This window comes from Xenopus laevis, chromosome 7L (genome assembly GCF_017654675.1).
Source record: "Xenopus laevis strain J_2021 chromosome 7L, Xenopus_laevis_v10.1, whole genome shotgun sequence".
NCBI classification, from domain to species: Eukaryota; Metazoa; Chordata; class Amphibia; order Anura; family Pipidae; genus Xenopus; species Xenopus laevis.
Window position 1 is genome coordinate 4,976,839 of NC_054383.1, and position 26,951 is coordinate 5,003,789.

The window sequence follows — 26,951 nt, forward strand, 5'->3', positions numbered from 1 at the left end:
CAACCCACTGCTTGAGATTAATTGGGTTGTTGGCTTTTTCAGCAATCTGGTTGCTAGGATCCAAATTACCCTACCAACCATGCATTGATTTGAATAAGAGACTAGATAGAATTGGATTTGAAATTGCGATGTAAGTGTTACTTTACGAAATACCATCAGAATGTGTAAATAAGGCCTACTACTTATAAAAACCACCGCTATAACAAATTAAAATGGCTAAAGCTCATACATGACTTTACAGAAGTGAATAAAATCAGTTATTTTATATATATCTCCACCATAACTCGCATCATTCCCCTCCCTCCAGCAGGGCAGACAGAACAGGTACACTTTATGGAGCGGGGCACCAAACAGTTAAAGCTCCATTAAAATTTCATGGTTTAAATTTCCAACAGAATTTAAGCCAAGGAGTAATGTGATAAGAAGATATGAAGCGTGAAGGAGCGGCGGATCTCTTTTGTGGCGGAGCCTTAAGTGTCCTATAAAATTAATATGTGCGGGAAAGAAATGAGTCCCGTGAGGAAGGAAACGAGGCATGGATGTCCTTCATGCAGCTGTAATCCTATTATTGGCAAATTATATAGGGGTTGATAAGTAGGGTTTAGCTTCCATTTATTTTGTTTTTAAATACAGAATAAAGTATAAAGGCCGCCTTGCTGTGTAAGCGGAATATTCCTACTCTGAATACAGGGGTGTAACTATAGCGGCTGCAGGGGGGCCCAGGAGGTATAGGGGACCCACAAGGCCATAATTCATATATTGCTCGTTTGCCCCAGCAAGAAGAGAATGGAAACATGGGGGCAGATTCCCTAAAGGGCAAAGTGGCTAACGCTAGCGTCAATTCGCTAGCGTTACCGCCCTCAGGGACTTCGCTGATTTCCTAAAGGGAATGTAATGGAGTGCATAGAACTTCCTCAATTTTTAGTGCAAAAAACACCGGCGTCTTCCGCCATAAAGGTCCATAATTTTTTTTTGGGGTAACCGGGTTCCCCCCTCCATTTTCTAAGATATGGAAAATAAACTATACAGTGGGCATTAGAACAACTCTATTGTCTTTATTAAGGTTCTCTGGACTGTAATGTATTTGTTGAGACATATACGTCCATGGAACCTTATCATTTCCCACCATATGCAAATTAGGCAATGCTAGCGCGTCTTCGCTTTGTTTGCTGAAGAAACGCTAAATTCACCAGCGTTCGGCGCCGTTGAATGTAGGCCTGCTGAAGTGTTGTGATGGCTGTTCTTTTCCCAGAGATGCGACTCTTTTTCTCTATCCTTTTGGGAAAGCAAAATGTTTCTACATGAATCCAAACTTATTCAACTCTGTTCAGAAGATCCCTGTCATTCTTAATAATGTTTTATCTCTGTACAGGATTCTGCATTCTAGATAACAGGTCTCATACCTGTAAAAAAAAATGCTTACTTTAACAAAGTTTTTGAAATAGATATTTACCCATTTTGGATTAGTCAGAACGTGTCTACTGCAAAAATATAGGGTTATATGGGGTCAACCTAGGGAACATAAAAGCAAAAAAAGCCAAAAAAAGTCTCATTTTATTTTGTGGTTTCTAAATGCCACATGATATAGTCTAGGCATTTTGGGTATCAAACTGTTCAGAAGACAGACTTCTATAATTCATGTTTAGAATGTGTGATATTTCAACCTAAGGACATGTAGGGACAAAAGTAAAGTTCTTAGTAGATTCTTAAAATAGAAATTTCATAAAAACAGTAAGTAAATTTACTGCTAATGGCAATTGTACAGGTATGGGATCCGTTTTACAGGAAACCAGCAGAATTACGAAAAGGCCTTCTCTCATAGATTCCGTTTTATCCAAGATGTAAAAAAAATAAATATTTTTCTGTGTAATAATAAACAGTAGCTTGTACTTGATCCCAACTAATATATAATTAATCCTTATTGGAAGAAAAACCAGCATTTTATTTAATGTTTATATGATTTTCTAGTAGAATTTAGCTATGAAGAGCCAGAAAGATCCTTTATCTGTAAAACCCCAGGTTCCGAGCATTTTGGATAACAGGTTCCATGCTCAGTAGAGTATAACTGTGGGCTAGAGTCCTGTGCGGAACCAATTTCTAAGACCCAGACCTGACCTCGCAGCCCAAACCGAAACCCGCATATTTACCCACTTTGATCCGCTACCCCGCCTGGACCCGCAACACGACCCACAACCCGCTGACCACCATCAAACAGGAAGTGATGGTGCTGCAAACCGGAAGTTACATCATCAAAAGTGGGCGGACAGAAAGAAATTTTGTAAAACTTTAAGAGGAGTAAAATATAGACAATATAAGATAAGAAATTTAGATGAGACCCGCACCTAAAAAATCCTCCCCTCATTCCGCAGGGTGCCCGCTTTTTTTGCGGGTAACCCGCGGGTACCTGCCCTGCTGCAGGACTCTGTGGGCATTTATTCTATATATGTGAAGAATCAGTACAATTACAAATGTGATACTAGTGCAGCATTCTGGAGGCAATGAGATTGCTAAATCAACAGTATATTCTTGGATGTTTCTCTCCATTATGAAAATAGTTAACTTTTTAATTTTTTTTTTTTGCTATTTAAAGTCTCATCTCTTGATGCAGATTACAGAAAACGTTAGGTACATTTTGAACGCTTAGGTTGTCCTAAAGATATTGTTTTTTTTTTTTTACAAAGTAAATTTAATAATCCACCGGAACAAAAGGCACAAAATGCTCAAAATAACGTAAATACAAATAACAAAAAATGAGTGGGTGTTTGCATTATGTTTATTCCTTCCCTTGTTTTTAGAAAACTATGTAAAGCACAAGTTAAAAATAATTCCAGTGCAGAAGTAACGCAGCAGCAGACGCAAAATGCCCTTTTATAGTCACAAGGTTTGATGACGGCTGTCAAGCTTCTTTGTTCAGCATTTGGTACTTCTGTTGCTATCATTGTGCAGAGCCATTGCGTTCCTTACAGTACATTTCAATACAGACAAGGGAGTAAATGATATGAAGAAGCTCAAGGGCAGTAAATAAATGATAAGAGCAGCGATGCCTCTCAGTGTCAGGGCAAAGCGTCCAGCAAGAAAAGAGAGAAGAACCACCAGCTCTGGCGACGGGACAGGCTAAATCAAGGGAAAATTTGCAATTGCCATTTGGGAACTTTTAAAAATGGTGGACTAGATATAGTAATTCAGACTTTTCTAGGAAAGTGTTATGGATGCAGGGGTGTAGATAAACCTCTCTTGTGCAGAATCCTCTTTGCAACTATGCTGCAACTGTCCAAGCTAAATTGTGTCATTACTCGAGTATATCAGTGCTGCTACAGTTTTATGGTATCACTTTGTACAGTCTAGAACAATTTTAGCAGATTGTTCCTGCTAAATTGTGCACAGAACAGGGCAAAACAAGCGCTGGCATAGTATTGTGGCATCTGTTTGTAGAGACTATGAGCAAACGTAGGACTGTTCCTGCTGAATTATGCTTAGTACAGGGAATACCTATGCTGCCATAGTTTTATGGGATCTCTCTGTACAGACTATGAGCAAACTTAGGGGACTGTTCCTGCTGAATTGTGCTTAGTACAGGGAATACCTATGCTGCCATAATTTTATGGTATATCTCTGTACAGACTATGAGCAAACTTAGGGGCTGTTCCTGCTGAATTATGCTTAGTACAGGGGAGTAACTATGCTGCCATAGTTTTATGCGATCTCTCTGTAGAGACTATGAGCAAACTTAGGGGACTGTTCCTGCTGAATTGTGCTTAGTACAGAGGAATACCTATGCTGCCATAGTTTTATGGGATCTCTCTGTACAGACTATGAGCAAACTGAGGGGACTGTTCCTGCTGAATTGTGCTTAGTACAGGGAATACCTATGCTGCCATAGTTTTATGGGATCTCTCTGTACAGACTATGAGCAAACTTAGGGGACTGTTTCTGCTGAATTGTGCTTAGTACAGAGGAATACCTATGCTGCCATAGTTTTATGGGATCTCTCTGTACAGACTATGAGCAAACTTAGGGGCTGTTCCTGCTGAATTGTGCTTAGTACAGGGAATACCTATGCTGCCATAGTTTTATGGGATCTCTCTGTACAGACTATGAGCAAACTTAGGGGACTGTTCCTGCTGAATTGTGCTTAGTACAGGGGAATACCTATGCTGCCATAGTTTTATGGGATCTCTCTGTAGAGACTATGAGCAAACTTAGGGGACTGTTCCTGCTGAATTGTGCTTAGTACAGAGGAATACCTATGCTGCCATAGTTTTATGGGATCTCTCTGTACAGACTATGAGCAAACTTAGGGGACTGTTCCTGCTGAATTGTGCTTAGTACAGGGAATACCTATGCTGCCATAGTTTTATGGGATCTCTCTGTAGAGACTATGAGCAAACTTAGGGGACTGTTCCTGCTGAATTGTGCTTAGTACAGAGGAATACCTATGCTGCCATAGTTTTATGGGATCTCTCTGTACAGACTATGAGCAAACTGAGGGGACTGTTCCTGCTGAATTGTGCTTAGTACAGGGAATACCTATGCTGCCATAGTTTTATGGGATCTCTCTGTACAGACTATGAGCAAACTTAGGGGACTGTTTCTGCTGAATTGTGCTTAGTACAGAGGAATACCTATGCTGCCATAGTTTTATGGGATCTCTCTGTACAGACTATGAGCAAACTTAGGGGCTGTTCCTGCTGAATTGTGCTTAGTACAGGGAATACCTATGCTGCCATAGTTTTATGGGATCTCTCTGTACAGACTATGAGCAAACTTAGGGGACTGTTCCTGCTGAATTGTGCTTAGTACAGGGGAATACCTATGCTGCCATAGTTTTATGGGATCTCTCTGTAGAGACTATGAGCAAACTTAGGGGACTGTTCCTGCTGAATTGTGCTTAGTACAGAGGAATACCTATGCTGCCATAGTTTTATGGGATCTCTCTGTACAGACTATGAGCAAACTTAGGGGACTGTTCCTGCTGAATTGTGCTTAGTACAGGGAATACCTATGCTGCCATAGTTTTATGGGATCTCTCTGTAGAGACTATGAGCAAACTTAGGGGACTGTTCCTGCTGAATTGTGCTTAGTACAGGGGAATACCTATGCTGCCATAGTTTTATGGGATCTCTCTGTACAGACTATGAGCAAACTTAGGGGACTGTTTCTGCTGAATTGTGCTTAGTACAGAGGAATACCTATGCTGCCATATTTTTATGGGATCTCTCTGTACAGACTATGAGCAAACTTAGGGATTGTTCCTGCTGAATTGTGTTTAGTACAGGGGAATACCTATGCTGCCATAGTATTATGGGATCTCTCTGTACAGATTATGAGCAAACTAAGGGGCTGTTCCTGCTGAATTGTGCTTAATACAGGGAATACCTATGCTGCCATAATTTTATGGTATATCTCTGTACAGACTATGAGCAAATTTAGGGGGCTGTTCCAGCTGAACTGTGCTGAAAATAGGGGGATGTATTAAACAGCAGCCTCTGGCAGAACTAGTTAAAACAAAAAAACATCTACTCTCAGCTTAAAGGGTCTGGACTGAATTTCAAAATCAGACCCAGCAAATCAAGTACACAGAGGCCAGAACAGACCCCACACTCAAATATTTTCAAAGCACATGTGACTATAACATCTCCTTTATAACACAACCCTGCCATTAGAGGTGGCATTAATAATAACCTCACCAATGGCAGGAATTTTCTAGTTTCACATGTACAAGGGGGGGGAGATATATAAATCAAGAATGCCAAAATATTAGGAAAACGCCACATTCGGGGGGAAAAACTTGCCTACACCTAGTTCTGGCCCTGCTTTTGTACCAAGAAACAGATCACTAGGAAAGTCCAATAATGTGATTTTGTGCCCAACTTGATCAATATCTAAATATTGTGAAGACAATAATTTTGGCCCAGGAGAGGCCCTATCAATAGATTCTTCCACCTTTAAAAGAGAACTAAAAAAAAAAAAAAAAGAATATGGGTAGAATATCTGTATTTTATACACTGAATTTACTGTACCCCCAGAGGTTTAGTAGCCCTATAACAGTAATGATCCAGACCTTCAAATTTGTCTACGGGGCTCCCCATCTTCTGATATTGTTCGATCGTTTTTCATGGGTGTCAGCGGCACTGCACATGCTCAGTGTGCTCTGAGTTCCTGCTAAGAATCCAAACTTGTCTCAAGTTATCAAAATATAAGCAGAAAGTGACATCACATCTGTCATAGAAGCGGATGCTACATGGCTGTTTATTGAATTCTGATGCTAATTGCACTGGTTTCTGTGCTGCCATGTAGTAATTATGTGTATTAATTACTAATCAGCCTTATATTGTGACATTTCTATTCTATGTGTACTGTATATTGTGAGTGGCTCCCTAAGCTCAGTAAGTGACAGCAGCACAGAGCATGTGCAGTGAATCAGCAGAAAAGAAGATGGGGAGCTACTGGGGCATCTTTGGAGACACAGATCTTTACTGCTAAAGGGCTGGGGTTGCCTTGGGCTGGTACAGAATCTAGGGTTGCTACCTTTCCCCACTGGGAACTCCGTGTGGTGGGCGGGTCAATGTGGTTGGGGTGGTGATGTCGTGGGCAGGGTGGTGATGACATAACAATTGGCCGATCAATCGATCAATCTTAGGGAATCTTGCCCAGTTTTCCAAATTAGAACTGGGCAGGCAGTTTTGACCCGGACAGCCCTCACGAAAACCGGGGCAAAGCCGGGTAAAATCAGCCTGTCTGGGGCAAAACCAGGTAAAATCTGCATGTCTGTGGCAAAACTGGGTAAAATCTGCATGTCTGTGGCAAAACCGGGTAGAATAGGCCCATCCGGGGCAAATCCGGCCTGTCCAGGGTAAAATCGGCCTGTCCGGGGCAAAACCGGGTAAAATAGGCCCGTATGGGGCAAAACCGACCTGTCTGGGGCAAAACCTGGTAAAACCGGCCTGTCCGGGGCAAAACCGGCCTGTCCGGGGCAAAACCGGCCTGGCCGGGGCAAAACCGGCCTGGCCGGGGCAAAACCGGCCTGGCCGGGGTAAAACTGTACCGGTGGCAACCCTACTAGAAGCCCACAATATAAGGTGCAAAATTTCTATGCTAATTCTTTGAGGTTTACTTCTCCATGAAAGTTTAAAGGCAAATACATTTTATTAGAGCAGGGAAACAACCCTGTTGTAGTTCATATACACGCAGGTGTGATTATTTCGCATACAAAACAACTTACAGGCAGAAATATTTACAAAACAGTGCAGGTCTGCTGGACGACCTCAAATGACATGAATCTCTGGCACGGAAATCAAAGGCTTAAGGGTATTTAGGCCAGAAGACTAATGCTATTTCTGTTCTGAAGAGAAGATCCAAAGTAAATGTAGCGTGTTCCTAACGAGGTCCCTGGTTACGGATGTGTCACCATCACTACTATTTATTGCTCTGAGATTGGGCGACATTAACTAAGAGCAAATGGCAAGAAATCAACGGGGGCATGCTGTAAATATTGATGAATGAAAGCTGCCAATTTATCATACACCCAATTATCAACGGCAACGAAGTTAAACAGAAAATGCGCTGTTAATGATCTATTTTGATGTAAATAGTATGATGGAATAGTCTTACCCCACACACAGAATATTTCTGGTTAAAACTGTCGACTAGGAAATTATTCAAATTAGATTTGAGTTTTGTTTTAAAAATTCGAATTCGATTTTCAAGATTTATCATACTCTGGCCCTTTAAGAACTCAAATTAGACTATTCTTCATCTAAAACCTGCCGAATTGCTGTTTAAGTCAATGGGAGACGTCCTTGGATTCATTTGGAGTTGTTTGCAGCCTTCCTGACATTCGAGTTTTTAAAATCCAAATCAATTTCGATTCGCGTGACTTGGGGCAGCTGGGAAATTGACAATATGTCTAGACCCACGTCAGATTTCAAAATTGAATATAAAAAAAATCTGTTTGCTCTTTTGAGAAATGAATTTCAGTGCAGAATTCTGCTGGAGAAGCACTATTAAAGGGATCCTGTAATCGGAAAACATGTTTTTTTAAAAAAAGCATCAGTTAATAGTGCTCCTCCAGCAGAATTCTGAACTGAAATCCATTTCTCAAAAGAGCAAACAGATTTTTTTATATTCAATTTTGAAATCTGACATGGGGCTAGACACATTGTCAATTTCCCAGCTGCCCCCAGTCATGTGACTTGTGCCTGCACTTTAGGAGAGAAATGCTTTCTGGCAGGCTGCTGTTTTTCCTTCTCAATGTAACTGAATGTGTCTCAGTGGGACCTGGATTTTACTATTGAGTGTTGTTCTTAGATCTACCAGGCAGCTGTTATCTTGTGTTAGGGAGCTGCTATCTGGTTACCTTCCCATTGTTCTTTTGTTTGGCTGCTGGGGGGGGGGGGAGAAAGGGAGGGGGTGATATCACTCCAACTTGCAGTACAGCAGTAAAGAGTGATTGAAGTTTATCAGAGCACAAGTCACATGACTTGGGGCAGCTGGGAAATTGACAAAATGTCTAGTCCCATGTCAGATTTCAAAATTGAATATAAAAAAAATCTGTTTGCTCTTATGAGAAATGGATTTCAGTGCAGAATTCTGCTGGAGCAGCACTATTAACTGATTCATTTTGAAAAATAGTTTTTTTTTCCATGACAGAATCCCTTTAACTGATTCATTTAAAAAAAAAAAATTCCCATGACAGTATCCCAAAAAATGATTCCAAATACTATTTTCTCACGTAAGTCAAGCAAAAATAACTTTAATTCCAAGAAAAAATAACCAGCATTTAGTTAGATACCCACCAGAAGTTTCCATTAACCTGGAGCCCCTGGATTGAGTACAGCTATGGGCCTGGAGTGCCCAATATCCTTTTTTCTCTATAGTTACGCCCGTTCTTACTTGGTATCAGTGCAGAAGAGGTATATTACTTTATTTTATTATTTTATTTTATGGTTTTATTTTACGTCTTCTTTTCTTTAAAACTTGCCTATGTAATCAATATGTTTATTCACCATGAGGTACGGACTTTCGCTTACAATGAAAGTATGTGTCAAAATATGTAATAGATTTTATGGTTTAAAATATATTCGTGTTGACATGTAGATCTGTGCTGTCTGATAACAATAACTGTCTGTACACAAATGCTGTCAAAATTTATTGAAGTTAAAAAATAACTTTAATTACACTGTATAAATTATTTGAATCTTGTTTCCTTCAGGCTGGGAATTCATAATTATAACAAGCAGGTTTGTATCATCTCAGAATCTTGTTTGTGCACCAGAATGGGGGACCTGATGTCCATCCCCATGTCCTGGTTACACAATTAAACGGTAAAGAGAACGGGGGAATGTGGGGAGAGCAGTGACATGTAGGAAGTGCTGAATGGAAAGTGAAAGTAATTGTCTGCCCCGCCTCTATGCCTAAGGCATAGGGGAGGGGCAGACAATATTTGATTGACAGCTGAGACTTTTAAATGAGTTTACAACAGCTATGAATGCTTTAATTTGAAAAGGACTTTTATTATACAGCTTTTTAAATCTGGGTGACAGGTCCACTTTAAGGTGTTTTCCACAGGGGCTCTGGTATATTATCACAATGCCCACCCAGGTTCCCTGAGAGATGGACCCCAAAGAATGGGACTCCAACTGATAGAACTAATCTAGAGTGCAGTCTTGACAAATGCCCCTGATCAACTCAGAAAACACCCCATTAAAGGAAAACTATACCCCCCAAACAATGTAGGTCTCTATAAAAAGAGATTGCATAAAACAGCTCATATGTAAAACCCTGCTTCATGTAAATAAACCATTTTCATAATAATATACTTTTCTAGTAGTATGTGCCATTGGGTGATCATAAATAGAAAATTGCCATTTTAAAAAACAAGGGCCGCCCCCTGGGATCGTAGGATTCACAGTACTCACAAACATACCAACAAACCATACATGTTAGGTCACATGAGCCAATTAACAGACAGAGTTCTGTCTTTTGCTTCCTCACTTCTTCCTGTTACAGTTAGAGAGCTGCAGTATTTCTGGTCAGGTGATCTCTTCCTGTTACAGTTAGAGCTGCAATATTTCTGGTCAGGTGATCTCTGAGGCAGCACACAGACCATCACGAAATGGTGGCTCAAGGCAAGAGATGTAAAAGGGCAATATTTACTTAAATATATATTCCAGTTTGGTAAGATTCTTTAATATGCCACTTAATATGATATGAACTGTTGCTTAAGTGTTCATTTTGTGGGTATAGTTTTCCTTTAAGTGCTAATTCGTCCTTGGGCTCCACCAAAGCCCTACCTCCTTTCCCCAGATTTTAGATCTTTTGTACCCACATTTTACACCATAATTGTATCTAAACATGTCATAATCCTAACCAGAAGCATATTCTGAATAGTAAATGTCAGGTGGGTACCACCTCCTGTGACCACAATACACAAAACACACAGGACTCCTGTACACTTTTAGTATCTTCTTATTCCTTGCACTACACCCAGAAAAATCTGAAACACATTCTGCTTTAGGTTCTTACAATCACAATCAGGAGCAATCTGTATAATGCTCCTTATCACAAAACCTAACCAAGGCTCCAGTTGATGGAAAAGAGGGTTTTGTTTATGCAGAGACTTCTACTGAGACTTCTACTGATTACTGATTTACCTTGATTGCGCTCAAAAGGACACTTTTCACTGTCCAGTGAAATTGTTTTAAAAAAAAATAAAAAAAATAATAAATAAATTTGTAAGAGATGCTATCATGTTAAAAAACAAAAACAAATTTTTACCATATTATGTCATTTTCTGGTTAACTCCAGTCTTTTGGATTTCCATAAGCAGCAATGAATTTTGTTGGAAATGGTTTAACTGCTTTCTCAAGAAATTATATTTAGTTTTTGTGCTTTTATGGGCCTTGTGTTGCTTTGCAGCAGGAGTTATAGCTACACACAAATACCCACAGGTAAATATATATACCCAAATATCACCATGTGGATAAGTTTTTATGGAAACCACAGACAAGTGGTGCTGAATACACTTCTCTAGAGCTGTGAGATGTTCAACTAGAACAATACACAATCTAATTGTCTGGAAGGCTGGAAATTGAATTCAGCAAGATTTAAGCAGTGCAAGCTGAGTACATATTACCCATGAGCCACACTCAAGTATAAAATAATGTTGGGGGAGCAACACAAGCATGCAAAAAGTTCCTGGGGTGCCAAATAAGGGCTGTGATTGGGTATTGGTAGCCCCTATGTGGACTTGCATCCAACAGGAGGCTCTGATTGGCAGTATACACATTTTTATGCAACTAAAACTTGCCTTTAAGTCAGGAATTTAAAAATAAGCATCTGCTTGGAGGCCACTGGGTCGTAGAGCAACATGTTCCTTATCAGCTACTGGTTGGGGATCGGGATCATTGCTCTAGGTATTAGATACAAATACAACAGGTTTGCTCTGTCCCTATTGTTGGAACGTCATATAAAATAAAATTTTAAAAATGAAGCATTAGTATAGAGTCTTTCCCTAAAATGACTGAACATGTGTTACTGCATAATGCATTGGAACCGAAATATACGTTCATCACACTTTGCATTTATATTGATTTCCAGCTGAAGGCCACGCTGAATTATTAACAACAAATGACACTTTAATATGTTCTGGGGATCGCTAAGAAAAACATACGTATATGAAATGTAATGTTAAATGTTGTTTCAGTTTTAAAAAAACTAATTTAAGGGAGAAGTCAAGTACAGTGTTTCAGTATCATAAATAACTATAAGGGGTATATTTATCAAGGGTTGCATTGAAAATTCAAATTTTTTAGTTTTTTTATGGTCAAAACTGTCAAACTCGAGTTTTTTAAAAGAATTTGATTTTCGAGATTTATCATACTCTGGCCCTTTAAGAACTCAAATTAGACTATTCGCCACCTAAAATCTGCCGAATTAATGTTTAAGTCAATGGGAGATCTAGGGATCAATTCTGAATTGTTTCGAGCCTTCCTGACATTCGAGTTTTTATTGGAGAAAAAAACTTGAATCAAGTTTTTCAAAGTAGAATTTGATTCAAGTTTTCAGGTTGATTCTATTCATCCGAGTTTAAAAAAGTCAATTTTATTAATAAATTTTGATTTTGAATTTCTTAATATATCTATCCTTCCTCATTTTCTAGATTTCTAGATTTTTTTCTTTTATCACCATTGTGCCTTCCTTTATTTGAGATATAATTAATCCTTATTGGAAGCAAAACCAGCCTATTGGGCTTATTTCATGTTTATATGATTTTTTAGTAGACTTGGGGCAGATTTATTAAGAGACACATTTATCAAGGGTCATTTATGAATTTTGAATTCATGTGAGGTTTTTTAAACTCCCCTAAACTCCCAAAAATTCGGACAAAATTTAAACTCAAATGAATATTCGCCAAGTAAAACCTGGCGAGTTTATGTACAAGTCAATGGTAGAGGTCAGTCGAGGCACTTGGAAATGTGAATAGCCTTCCTGACATTTGAGTTTTTTTCAGAGGGAAAACTCAAATCAAATATGAAATGAATACAAATCTAATTTTCAGATCATTCCTATTCAATCGAATATTAGACTTTCAAATGTTTTCTTAAATAACCTCCCATTCGAGTTATGAGTATATTCAATTTATTCGAGTAAAAAAGAATTCACATGAATTTGAAATTGAACCTTTGATAAATCTGCCCATTAAGGTAGAATCCTGCAGGGGGTTGGATGACCATGGGTTGCCCACAAAAAACCTGCGGTACCCTGTGGGTTGCAAGTAGAGGTTTCGGGAGTGGGTATAGACGCGGGTCGGCGGTTTTTTTTCTGATCATGTCTACTTCTAATGACAGCACTTCCTGTTTTACTCCTTTTTTCGGATCACGTCTACGTCTAATGATGTCACTTCCGGTTTACAATGACAGCACTTCCTGTTTCTTGATGGACAGCGGTCACGGATCGAGTTGCAGATAAGGTACTTGCTGGTCTGTTAGTGGGACCAAGTGGTTAAGTATGTGGGTTGCGGATTCGGGTTCGCGTTCGGGTTTAACAAATTGGTTCCAGCAGGACTCTACATTAAGGTGTAAAATTATGGAAAGATACGTTATCCAGAAAACCCCAGGTCCCGCGCATTCTGGATAATAGGTCCCATACCTGTATTTGAAATGGGGATGCACCGAATCCAGGATTCTGTCTTTTTCTGCAGGATTCAGATTCGGCCGAATCCTTGTGCCTGGCCGAACTGAATTTGCATATGTAAATTAAGGGCGGGTAGGGAAATCACGTCACAAAAGAAGAATTTTTCCTTCGTTTTCCTTTCCTGTCCCTAATTTGCATATGCATATTGCTGTTTTTCTTTCATTTATTATTGCTTATACTCTGTCCTGTCTTATTATTCCTGTCCTCAACTATTTATCTTTCATTTCAAAACAGCGCCTTTGTTGGTTTATGGTTCGTTCTATAAGGAAATGGCTTTCAACCATTTCCAGCGATTTTTTTATTACCCTGCAATAATGCTCGTTTATATTACGCTTTACTTCCTCTTTAACTTTATACTGCGTCCTCCAAACCTATCGTCTTATGAAAAATGTTTCCTACTGAACAGTTCTTATTCCCTGGATATATGTGAAAGACTGAATCGGATCACGTCCCTCTCCCTTGTGATCCCAGGGACATTCTATTTAGAGCAGACAATACATTTAGTTGCTCTGCACTTTAACTCTCTGCCATTTGCAAAATGTTCTAAACCGTCCCCCAGATACTAAAATACTTTTGATTGACAGGGAAATAGAGGGGCAATTTCTAGCGTATCACCACCCACCTTCGGAGCTGGAAATCGCATTGGGTGGCAAAACACTCAAAATTGTAAAGCTACTACTTTAGAGTTGTGCCTCCCAGAGCAGGGGATGAGGACCCTAAGCAGAAGTCTAGCATAGGCCAGCTATCCTACAAGCTCTTTACAGCTCTGCCCCATCTCTAGTAGTTCTGGCTTTACCAATTTAAGGATGCACCAAATCTCAAATTGGGTCCAGGATTAGGCCAAATCAAGAGTCTTTTCCAGCAGACTTTGGCTGAATTCGAACCCTAAAATTCACATGACTTCAGTCATACAAACAAGGAAATAGCATTTTTTTTCCCAGTGGAATCCTATAAGAGTGGATTTTGTGCCATACCTCCCAACAGCTCAACCCGCAGTCCCGGATATGTACTGATATGTCCCAAATTTCTCTTTGATCTGCTGCACTGAACTGCCAGAAAAAGATCCAAAGTTTCTAACTTAATTGGCACTTGGTAGAGAGCCCATAATACATACTTAACATACTTTTGTAATGGTTTTAGATGAGATAAGAACTTACACAGCTCAAAGGGAAATTCACCTTCATTAGCAAAACTGTAATAACACATAAAAACCACAGAAATGTGTTCAAACTTTCATAACCTGTGTACATTTTGGGCATGCTCAAAACAAATTTCGGCGTGCTACGCGCACCAAATCTTTTTGTCCCTCGTTCTGTTTCCAAAATGTTGGGAGGTATGAACTGTGCATCCCAAACTGCCATGAACAAATGCAAAATAGGTTAATTTTTAATTCTGGCCTTCCAGACTTCACCGTGCAGCCCATATTTTGTGATGGGTCGGCACCAATAATAGAGAACAAACTGAGCAAGACCAATTCTCATTGCATCCAGTGATGACCTCCATTCCTGTGGGAACAGACCTATTGGAAAACATTAGATCCGTTAATCTATGTGCAGTGGATTGAATCCATGGCAAACCAGTTTAAAATCCGCTGTGGGACCACCAAGTGTTACTCATGTATACCCTTATAAATGATTATTCCTTTAGGTGTCTAAAGAGAAGCCAAGCAAATAAATACACCAACTTACAGCAAAAATACAGAGGACCATTTCAGATATTCATTTATATGTCTCCAGATATCAAATCAATTAACAGAAAATACAGATATGGATCCTGTCATCCAGAATGCTCAGGACCTGGGGTTTTCCAGATAACGGGCCTTTGTATCTTCATACTTTAAAGTGGACCTGTCAACCAGACACAAATATCTGTATAATAAAAGTCCTTTTCAAATTAAACATGAAATCCAATTTCTATTTTTTATTAAATCATTCATAGCTCATTTAAAAATCTCAGCTGTCAATCAAATATTGTCTGCCCCTCCTCTATGCCTTAGGCAATTACTTTCACTTTCCATTCAGCACTTCCTACATGTCACTGCTCTCCCCACATTCCCCCAGTTCTCTTCACCATTTTATTGTGTAACCAGGACATGGGGATGGACATCAGGTCCCCCATAATAATGTCCACAAAATGGCTTCTGCTTACTTGCAATAATTATGAATTCCCAGACTGAAAGAAACAAGATTGAAACAATTTATACAGTGTGATTAAAGTTCATTTTGCTTGACTAATGTGATAAAATAGGATTTTGAATAATTTTTTTTGTGCGACGGGTCCCCTTTAAGTCTACTTGAAAATCATATAAACATTAAATAAACCCAATAGGCTGGTTTTGCCTCCAATAAGGATTAATTATATCTTAGTTGGGATCAAGTACAAGCTACTGTTTTATTATTACAGAGAAAAAAGGCACAATTTTAAAAAAATTTGGATTATTTGGATAAAATGTGAGACAGCCTTCCTGTAATTAGGTGCTATCTGGATAATGGGTTTCCAGATAACAGATCCCATTAATGTATCCGAATTAGTCATGGGCAAGTTGGCAAAAAAAAAAAAAAATCATGATCATCTTTCATTTTCTGTTCATAAATGATGCATAAATAAATAATTAGTGCCAGTACACAATTAATTGTCAGCCAAACCACTGCATTTAAATATATATACAGCAATTACATGAAAGCTTGCTAGTATGTGGTGAAATAATTAAAAGAAGGGGCTAATTTCACTTCAATAAAGTCAGGAGAAGACTTAATGCAAGGAGAGGCCACAGAAACATAATCAAGTCTTGATTATTAATAGAGATGTACAGAATCCATGATTCGGTCCGGGATTCGGCTGTTTTCAGCAGGATTCGGTCCGGGATTCGGCTGTTTTCAGCAGGATTCGGTCCGGGATTCGGCTGTTTTCAGCAGGATTCGGTCCGGGATTCGGCTGTTTTCAGCAGGATTCCGTCCGGGATTCGGCTCTTTTCAGCAGGATTCCGTCCGGGATTCGGCTCTTTTCAGCAGGATTCCGTCCGGGATTCGGCTCTTTTCAGCAGGATTCGGTCCGGGATTCGGCTCTTTTCAGCAGGATTCGGTCCGGGATTCGGCTCTTTTCAGCAGGATTCGGTCCGGGATTCGGCTCTTTTCAGCAGGATTCGGTCCGGGATTCGGCTGTTTTCAGCAGGATTCGGCTGTTTTCAGCAGGATTCGGCTGTTTTCAGCAGGATTCGGTCCGGGATTTGGCTGGTTTCAGCAGGATTCGGTCCGGGATTCGGCTGTTTTCAGCAGGATTCGGTCCGGGATTCGGCTGTTTTCAGCAGGATTCGGTCCGGGATTCGGCTGTTTTCAGCAGGATTCGGTCCGGGATTCGGCTGTTTTCAGCAGGATTCCGTCCGGGATTCGGCTCTTTTCAGCAGGATTCCGTCCGGGATTCGGCTCTTTTCAGCAGGATTCCGTCCGGGATTCGGCTCTTTTCAGCAGGATTCGGTCCGGGATTCGGCTCTTTTCAGCAGGATTCGGTCCGGGATTCGGCTCTTTTCAGCAGGATTCGGTCCGGGATTCGGCTGTTTTCAGCAGGATTCGGCTGTTTTCAGCAGGATTCGGCTGTTTTCAGCAGGATTCGGTCCGGGATTTGGCTGGTTTCAGCAGGATTCGGTCCGGGATTCGGCTGTTTTCAGCAGGATTCGGTCCGGGATTCGGCTGTTTTCAGCAGGATTCGGTCCGGGATTCGGCTGTTTTCAGCAGGATTCGGTCCGGGATTCGGCTGTTTTCAGCAGGATTCGGTCCGGGATTCGGCTGTTTTCAGCAGGATTCGGTCCGGGATTCGGCTGTTTTCAGCAGGATTCGGTCCGGGATTCGGCTGTTTTCAGCAGGATTCGGTCCGGGATTCGGCTGTTTTCAGCAGGATTCGGTCCGGGATTCGTCTGTTTTTAGCAGGATTCGGTCCGGGATTCGTCTGTTTTCAGCAGGGTTTGTCTGTTTTCAGCAGGGTTCGGTCCAGGATTCGGCTGTTTTCGGCACGGGATTTGGCTGTTTTCGGCACGGGATTCGGCTGTTTTCAGCAGGATTTGGTCCAGGATTCAGCTGTTTTCAGCAGGATTCAACTGAATACTGTGCCTAACTGAATCAAATCCTAAATTGCATATGCAAATCAGGTGCAGGAAAGAAAATCACACAACTTTTCGTCCCTAACTTCCATAAACAAATTAGGATTTGTATTCAGTTCTTTCAAGAATTCAAATCTATTAGCAAGGTAAGACTCATGCAGAGAAAGACTTGGTTTAGATAAAGTAAAGCACAAAGCAAGATAGGCAGCCCTTGCCTCTCCATATGTGAAGCTGATTTTTTTTGGAGTAAAGTGGCTTCAAGTTTTTCAGAAAGAAGCCCAGAAATAATCAATAAAAAACACTGAGATTAAATTAGAAGTCTGAGGCGGGAGCCTCTTGTCTATCCCCAGTCTGTCTGATGTCCAGGACTGGCTACAGACCAATAATAGCCACTTGCACCTCACTGTTCCCTGGGCTGCAAGTAAGTGATAAGTCCACGCAAAGACTGAATGGAAATTACATTTTAAACAACTTTCTAAAAAAACATCAATTGAAAATGTTCAAGTTATTTCTAAATGTAATTCTTCAATATGAGTTCAATGAATAGGACTGAACATGCTTATTCCCTATTGTTCTAATCACAAAAAATATGTTTTTTTTTTATTTATTGAGCTACACAGGGTAAAGGGAAAATTGAAGCTAAAGTAAGTTTGGTCAATAATTAGATTTCCCAGTGCACAAATAATCCCACTGAATTACAGACTTCTGCTTATCTGTCAGCAAAAGCAATGGGTGGCGGCAGAGGTTTGTTTATAGAGAGTTCATTAGTGCTAATTAAAGATTATATCAAACAGGTAATTTTGCAGCCCGGAAGGGAGATCATGCGAAAATATTCCTAAAGTAGAAGAATAGGGATCATTTTACATGTGGTGATCCGGCTTAATTCCAGGAAAATGTGGGAGTAGGTATGAATTAATAATTATTAAGACAGAAAGTGTTTTACATGCAGAGATCACGAGTGTAAGTTCCCATATAGTCTCTCAACAATAAACAGCCGAATATATTTATATTTGTTAAAGTGATGTAATGAAGTCCATAAGGAATGTCTCCTTACAGGTAAATATGACTAGGAAATACTGTAAACGGAATGTACTACTTTTAAGCAGAAAGTATGTTCCACCCAAAGCCCACTACAGGTATGGGATCCGTTATCCGGAAACCCATTATCCAGAAAGATCCGAATTATGGAAAGGCTGTCTCCCATAGACTGTATTTTATTCAAATAATCCAAATTTTTAAAAGGATTTCCTTTTTCTCTGTAATAATATAATAGGACCTTGTACTTGATATAATTAATCCTTATTGGAAGCAAACTTTACAAGATTTTCCAGTAGACTTAAGGTATGAAGATCCAAATTACACAAAGATCCTTTATCAGGAAAGCACCAGGTCCCAAGCATTCTGGATACCAGGTCCCATACCTGTACTAGCACCCACCAAGGCTGCAGACACAAGCAGCGACATGAAAATAAATACAGGCATGGGACCTGCTATCCAGAATGCTCGGGAACTGGGGTTTTCCGTATAACGGATCTTTCCACAATTTGGATCTTCATACCTTAAATCCACTAGAAAATCATGTAAACGTTAAATAAACCCAATAGGCTGGTTTTGCTTCCAATACGGATTAATTATATCTTAGTTGTAAAGATGCACCGAATCCAGGATTCAGCTTTTTTCAGCAGGATTCGGATTCGACCGAATCCTTCTGTCCGGCCAAACCGAATCCTAATTTGCATATGCAAATTAGGGATGTGGAGGGAAATCACGTGACTTTTTGTCACAAAACAAGGGAGTAAAAAATATTTTCCCCTTCCCACCCCTAATTTGCGCATGCAAATTAGGATTCGGGTCAGTATTCGGCCTAATCTTTCACGAACGATTCAGGGGTTCGGCCGAATCCAAAATAGTGGATTCAGCGCATCCCTACTTAGTTGGGATCAAGTACAAGCTATTGTTTTATTATTACAGAGAAAAAGGAAATCATTTTCGAAAATTTGGATTATTTAGATAAAAGTGCAGTCTATGAGAGACGGACTTTTCGTAATTCAGATCTTTCTGGATAACAGGTTTCCAGATAAGGGATCCCATAGCTGTACATACATGCATAATTCCAAATGAAAAAGGGCTATACACAATGCAAGTATGCAGACACTAACAATTAAAGTTTCATGGCCTTTAAATGTGCATTATTGAGTGCTGTAGAGTACTCAAGTTAAAGTGTCTTTTAATGGACCAATAACACCATAAAGGAAATTAATTTTTTTTGGCATTCATGTTTGTATCTGTCCAACCAATAATTACAAATAAGCTAATGCAGGCAACAAATGTCTTGCTTTATATGGGCTTTAATTCTACAGTTCTATAGCGAGCCAGAGCCATGAATGACATTTGATATTTTCGTTTATATTACAGAGATAGAACTGAAACCATTGCTTATCTGTTATCTGCAATATAAACATGTGCCCTATTGCCCTACTTCAACTATGGCTGCCCCCATGGCTCCCCATTGTATTTAATGAACAAGAAACCTTTTCATTTTTTGGTGTTATATGGGGTTATGTAATATAAGGCACAGTATGCCCAGGAGCAGTAACCGATAGCAACCAATCAGCAGGTAGATTTTACTAGTCACCTGTTTAAATGCAAGCATCTTTTTGGTTGCTATGGGCTCTTGGGCAAACTTAGTGCCTTATATTACATACGGGGAATATTCTTTTAACCTTGCCTGGAGGAATACATTTCCCGATAGTCGTATGGCTTCCTAAAAATCAAAAGTCCAGCCCTGATCAATGACGTTAGCCGGCCTAATTATAGCAAGCGCTGAGTCACTGCAGTCACAGATCCTCATTGTGGTGAGTGCACTCAAAGAGCTTTAATGGAATTAAATCAGCAAGGCAGATGTGATCTAAAAATGAACAAACAGAAGTGAAATTTATCAAAGAGTTAAGTTGGAGTCAAATTCCGACACTCTCCGTGGGATTTTGCAAGGAGTATTTATCAAAGGGTGAACTTTCACTTTCACCTAGGGTTGCCACCCGGTAAAACACCTGCCAGGGCCGGTATTACAAATTTACCGACAATGTAGCTGCCGGTAATTTGTAATACCATTTACAAAATCCCCTGCCCGCCGATGAAAACTTACATTTTAGTTGGCTTCAGGTGGTGGCCCCGCCCCCTTTATGACACTCCTCCACATGGATCCGCCCCTGTTCAGCCGCCCCTCATCAGCTCCGCCCCTTTTTGTGTCACGCTCCGCCCCTTTCTTTCCCGCCCCCCACCATGGCCGGTAATTTTTTTTTAAAAAAAGGTGGCAAGCCTACTTTTACCCATTGATAATTACGCTTTTAAAAAAAAAACATAGAAATGAATGGAGAGTGGTGGAATTTCACGCTAGATGACTGTGAGATCTCTAACTTCACTCTTTGATAAATATGCCCCATAGACTGAGATGGTCCAATGCTCATTGCATGGAGCCCACACCTAAAATGCCCAATAGTGGTTTCTCCGAAATGGAAATCCTGTTGGACAATGACTCCCCACTGGTTTATGGAGGGAGAATGCAGATTCTATTGGGCTGGCAGTATCACGTTATTCAAAAGACATTGGGGTTCAAATATTAAAAGGGTTGTTCACCTTTAAATTAACTGTTAGTATGGTGTAGCGAGGGATATTTTGAGACAATTTGCAATCGGTTTCCATTTTCGATTATTTAAGGTTTTTGAGTTACTTAGCTTTTTATTCATCAGTCTCCAGTTTGTCATGTCAGCCATCTGGTTGCTAGGGTCCAAATTACCCTAGCAACCACACATTGATTTGAATATGAGACTGGAATATGAATAGGAGAGGCCTGGATAGAAGGATCAGTAATAAAAAGTAGCAATAACAATACATTTGTAGCCTTACAGAGCATTTGTTTTTTAGAAGGGGTCAGTGACGCCCATTTGAAAGCTGCAAAGAGTCAGAAGAAAAAGGCAAATAACTATAAAAAATAAATAATGAAGACCAATTGAAAAGAATTAGCCATTCTATGACATATTAAAAGTTACCTTAAAGGTGAACCATCCCTTTAAGTATGTTATAAAATGGTTAATTTTAAGCAACTTTTCAATTGGTCTTTGTTATTTATTTTGTATAGTTTTTGAATTATTTTTACGTTCTCCTTCTGACTCTTTCCAACATTCAAATGAGGCTCACTAACCCCACCTAAAAACAAATACTCTGCAAGGCTACAAATCTATTCTTATTGCTACTTTTTTACTCCTCTTTCTATTCAGGTCCCTCCTAATCATATTTCAGTCTCTTATTCAAATCAGTGCCTGGTTGCTAGGGGAATTGGATCCTTCTAGACGGTTTAAATTGCAAAATGGAGGACTGCTGAATAAAAAGCTAAATAACACAAAAAACATAAATAATACAAAATAAAAATTGCAAACTGTAGATGGCAAATTCTGTCCATAACAAAGCTAAAGAAGAGTGCCACCACTGATGGACAGACTTATTTAATCAGCATGGAAAGCCATCTGCAACCGGTTTTGAATAATAATAATAATAATGTATTTTTTTCTCTTTAAACGTAGCTCCTAGTTAGTAATGTGGTGAAGAACTGGTTTTGGCTTGGCACATACCTGACTCAGAAACTCCTCTTTAACTTTGGCAGGAGAAGCAATGAGTCATTTTTGTAGAGTAGTGACCTATAAAATTACTCCTGGCAGGAAAAGGACCAGGAAATGTCAATGATATTAGTAAGGTTTATTTATGAAACACAATCTTATTCAGCAATGAACCAAAATAAGAGGCCAGAAGTCCGAAATGCCAAAAACTCGAAAAATTTATTAAATCCTAAGGATGGAAAAAGTCAGAATCCAAAAATCCGTCATCTCAGATGGTCAATGGGAGAGGTCCCTATCCTATTTGTAAGTTTCTGTGGTCTACGCTGAAATTAGTCCCAAAATCCGACTATTTGGCGTTTCTTGAATATGTCTAATAAAATCGAGCGATTCGGGAAAAAATCTGAAAAAAAATTGTCCGATTCGGATTTTCGCTCAATTTTTTCGTGTTCATCCCTGATCCGATAAAATCGAGATTTTTTTAAAGGAGACATAGGATGAATGAAAAAACATTGATTTTGTAGGCAATTATAAATAATATATGGTGTTGCTTTTACATGGTGCTACAAATTATTATCTTTAAAAATAGTTTCAAATGAGGGGTGGGCCTGTCCCTGCCAGAATCACAGTAGGAGGGGGACAGCCAATCACAGCCCTGCAGTCACACAAGCACAGACAGGCTTCAGTTCCCTATCAGGTCCTGCTAGCTGCTGATTGGTTCCTGTCCTATACTGCAGTGAGCTTAGTTCACAGCCTGGGAATTCAGTAGAAAGTGGAAGGGAGGGATAATTAGGGTTTTTGGAGAAAATGTCAATAAATAAGCCTGAAACATTACTTTCTTTCTACATTCTTTTTTTTTTTTACACAAATTGTCTCCTTTAATAATAAAAAAGGTCCAGTTGTGGATTCTAATTTGGTAGGACTTTTTTATTTAAAAAGTCAGATAAATTCAGACTTTGATAAATAAAGCCTTGAAGCTAAGACTATGGGGGTCCTGCTGGAAAGAACCATCTACACTGGAATGGGTTTCTACTGCAAAAAGTTATCTGAAGAGACACTGAAAGCAAAATACAAGGGCAGGGCTGTTGGGAAATGTTACACACCCAGAGGAAAGAAAAGAAAGCCCTGCTAAAAACAGCTACATGGCCAGATATTAGAAAGGAAAAAGAGGAGGTCAACATAAAGAAGTTGGAAAAAAACGACATGTACAGAAGATACTGGAAGCAAGAGAATGGGGGGGGGGTCTTGCTGGAAAGAATTAATTGCCTGAACAGTGGAAAGTAGAGATGGATTCTGCTGAAAGGATCTACCCACCAAAAACAAAACCAGAGAAGGAGGTCAGGGCCCTGACACAGCCCAATATTATACACAATACTGCTTCAAGGCCATATTTTATTGCTTGGAACTCTGGGTAAGTATGGGGTATATAATATATATATAATCAAGTCCATAAAAAGGCATTATCCCAAGAAATGTGGCCTGCTGCATACAAGATATTAGGTTGAGCTTGGCCATCTAGCTTTAAGCCTGGCTTGAGTCTATGAACAGAAAATATGACGGTAACCTCAACTTTTCCCCCAATAGAAGCAGACGCCTTTGCGCTTCAAACTGCAGAGTGTGTATCAATGCACCAGTAATCACATGTTTTTACAAACAACATAAACAGTCCAGCTATTTCCAAAAATAACAGAGGTCTGACCAAGGATACCAGAAATTGTCAATCACAGACCTGTGCAAGGTAGCGGCTTTGCTGCGGGGGGTGTTTCCATTCACTGGACCAATGTATGGTGAGAAATCAAAAATCTCACAAGATTTGTATCGTCAAATAAATAACTGTTCTGTCCTGTGTTTTGATGTATAAGAATAATTAATCACGGAGGAACCCTGGTCTTTAGAATATTAAGACAATGTTAGAGACATTGGGGTAACAGTCAGCCTTGTACAATTCCAGGGGTACCCAGGGGACAAATAAGCACTCACCCCAAATTTCCCCCTAACTGACCTTCAGACTGGCCCCCCTTAGCTCATAACAAGGTTACAGATATATAGAAACATTGGGGTGTCACCCTGCTATAGTTACAGGGGTACCCAGGGCACAAATAAACACTCACCCCAAATCTCCCCCTAACTGGCCTTCAGACTGGGCCCCCTTAGCTCATAACAAGGTTACAGGTATATATAAACAGTGGGGTAACAGTCACCCTGCTATAGTTCCAGGGGTACCCAGGGCACAAATAAGCACTCACCCCAAATCTCCCCCTAACTGGCCTTCAGGCTGGGTCCCCTTAGCTCATAACAAGGTTACACATATATAGAAACATATACAAGGTTACAGATATATAGAAACATTGGGGTAACAGTCACCCTGCTATAGTTCCAGGGGTACCCAGGGTACAAATATGCACTCACCCCAAATCTCCCCTAACTGACCTTCAGACTGGGCCCCCTTAGCTCATAAAGTTACAGATATATAGAAACATTGGGGTGTCACCCTGCTATAGTTCCAGGGGTACCCAGGGTACAAATAAACACTCACCCCAAATCTCCCCCTAACTGACCTTCAGACTGGGCCCCCTTAGCTCATAACAAGGTTACAGATATATAGAAACATTGGGGTGTCACCCTGCTATAGTTCCAGGGGTACCCAGGGCACAAATAATCACTCACAACAAATCTCCCCCTAACTGACCTTCAGACTGGGCCCCCTTAGCTCATAACAAGGTTACAGATATATAGAAACATTGGGGTGTCACCCTGCTATAGTTCCAGGGGTACCCAGGGCACAAATAAACACTCACAACAAATCTCCCCCGTGTTTTTTAAATTTTTGAATTACTTCCCTTCTTCTTCCAGCTTTCAAATGGGGGGGGGGTCATTGACCCCATTTTAAAACAATTGCTCTGTAAATCTACACGTTTATCTTTATTGCTACTCTTTCTATTCAGGCCCTCTGCTATTCATATTCCAGTCTCTTATTTGAATTCATGGATGGTTGCTAGGCTCATTTTTACCCTAGCAACCCGACTGGCTGAAATTGTAAACCGGACAGCTGCTGAATAAAAAGCTAAATAACTCAAAAACCACAAATAATAAAAAATGAAAACCGAATGCAAATGGTTTCAGATTATCACTCCCCGCATCATACTAAAAGCTTTAAGCAGGCAAGAACATATGATTTCCAAATAAGTGGAATCAAATGCTTTTGTCTCTTTCTGGATAAAGAAAAAGCAGATCAGACATAGGCTGAACTTGATACTCCAGTGTCTTGGGTTTCAGCCTCAGTGAACATGAACGTATTCTTTTACACAGGCAGTGAAACATGCTTCTGTTTCCAATAACCTTCCAAAATAAAACAAAAAAAGTGCATTGGCCCCAAGCAGGTTCCTATTTTAAGCAAGGGTGCGTACAGAGCGCACCTTCCGAGTGTTTATCATAGACAACAACTATAAATCTTTTTCTCTTTTCTTACACTACCCTGATGAACTTCATTTATCTTATAAATAGTTACCGCATTGTAACTGAATACAAAGTATAGACCTACAGGAGACTAAATAAACTGACAATTGCTCTCCCAATATGAAACTGTCACCAACAGAACAAAGACTGTTGCACAAACATAGGGGGGATATTTATTAGAAAGTGAAAAGAGAGGACACAGAATACTCCCAAACTGTACAGACGTCAATAAAAAGATACATTTTTGGGCCTGGGTAATTAAGAGTCAATGATCATTTAGTGGAAACTTTGAAATGTCTGCCTGAAAAAAGCAGGAGATGTGTATATTATAATTCCTGGGTATTTATGATCCATGTAAATATAGTGACATGAAAAGCAGAAGATAAATAATTATATTAAATCTACATTTAGTTCTGTTGTTTTTGAAAAGTCTCAGAGACGCTGGTCCAGTGTGCAGCCCCTCGTGGCGACCATTAGTCCTTTCTCTGCCTCTCATCTATATCATTCCAATATTCTTTCATTAGAAGCCCTCCAGCAAGTCTGTTTATTAACCAACCCACCAGCCCTGACTGACTTCAGCCACTTCCCAGACAAGTCCTTCCTCACATTCTCCCCTTCTAATCTCTCTTCCAGTACCAGTATGTCCCTGTACATTACCACTTCATGTTGGTCCATCTCCCAGTCTTGTAAAACTACCTGCTCCCCCTCATGTCACCCACTAACCCTGTCCAGTCTCCCTCCCACACGGACTAAATCTCTCCTCTATGTCTCCCCATTCACATTGCCCAGTCTACTGGTTCTCAGGCCAGAATTCATTTCTCTGGGTATGAACTCGGCTTCATTAGTAATAAACTGCCCATTCTCAACATCTAAACTGACAGTCACTGTGCCCTACACCTTCTTAACCCCAACAGCCCAATAAATAGGGATGCACCGGATCCAGGATTCGGTTCGGGATTCGGCCTTTTTCAGCAGGATTCGGCCGAATCAGAATGGAGGGAAATCGCGTGACTTTTTGTCAGAAAACAAGTAACTAAAAATGTTTTCCCCTTCCCACCCCTAATTTGCATATGCAAATTAGGGTTTGGATTCGGTTCGGTATTCGGCCGAATCTTTCACGAAGGATTTGGGGGTTCGGCCGAATCCAAAATAGTGTATTCAGTGCATCCCTACCAATAAGTTTGCTCCCCTCTGCCCCCCAAACCCACATAGGCTACCCCTCTCTGTCCAGTCAGTGAGGCCTCCCTTACACCCCAAGCAAACTGACACTTTTTACCCCAGCCCAAAATATGTGCCCTCTGTAGCACCACAGCCCTCCTGCACTCCAGCCCTCCTGCCTCTGTAGCACCACAGCCCTCCTGCCTCTGTAGCACCACAGCCCTCCAGCCCCAAATATGTGCCCTCTGTAGCACTCCAGCCCTCCTGCCTCTGTACCACAGCAGCCCTCCTGCACCACAACAGTCACCACAACAGTCACCAGTCCAGTCACAGAGCCCTATTCCCAGCCAGTCAAGCTGTTCCCACTGCCCTACAAGCCCAGTTCCTGGTCAGACTTCCTTCCCCTACTGCCCCAGGCAGCCCCGACTCCAGCCCAGACT

At 40.3% G+C, this 26,951-nt stretch overlaps 1 protein-coding gene across 1 annotated transcript in view; it reads right to left on the reverse strand.

The window, feature by feature from the left end:
- Nucleotides 1–26,951, reverse strand: part of inpp5f.L (inositol polyphosphate-5-phosphatase F L homeolog) — an 82,941-nt gene that overhangs the window by 55,645 nt on the left and 345 nt on the right. The window lies entirely within an intron of this gene.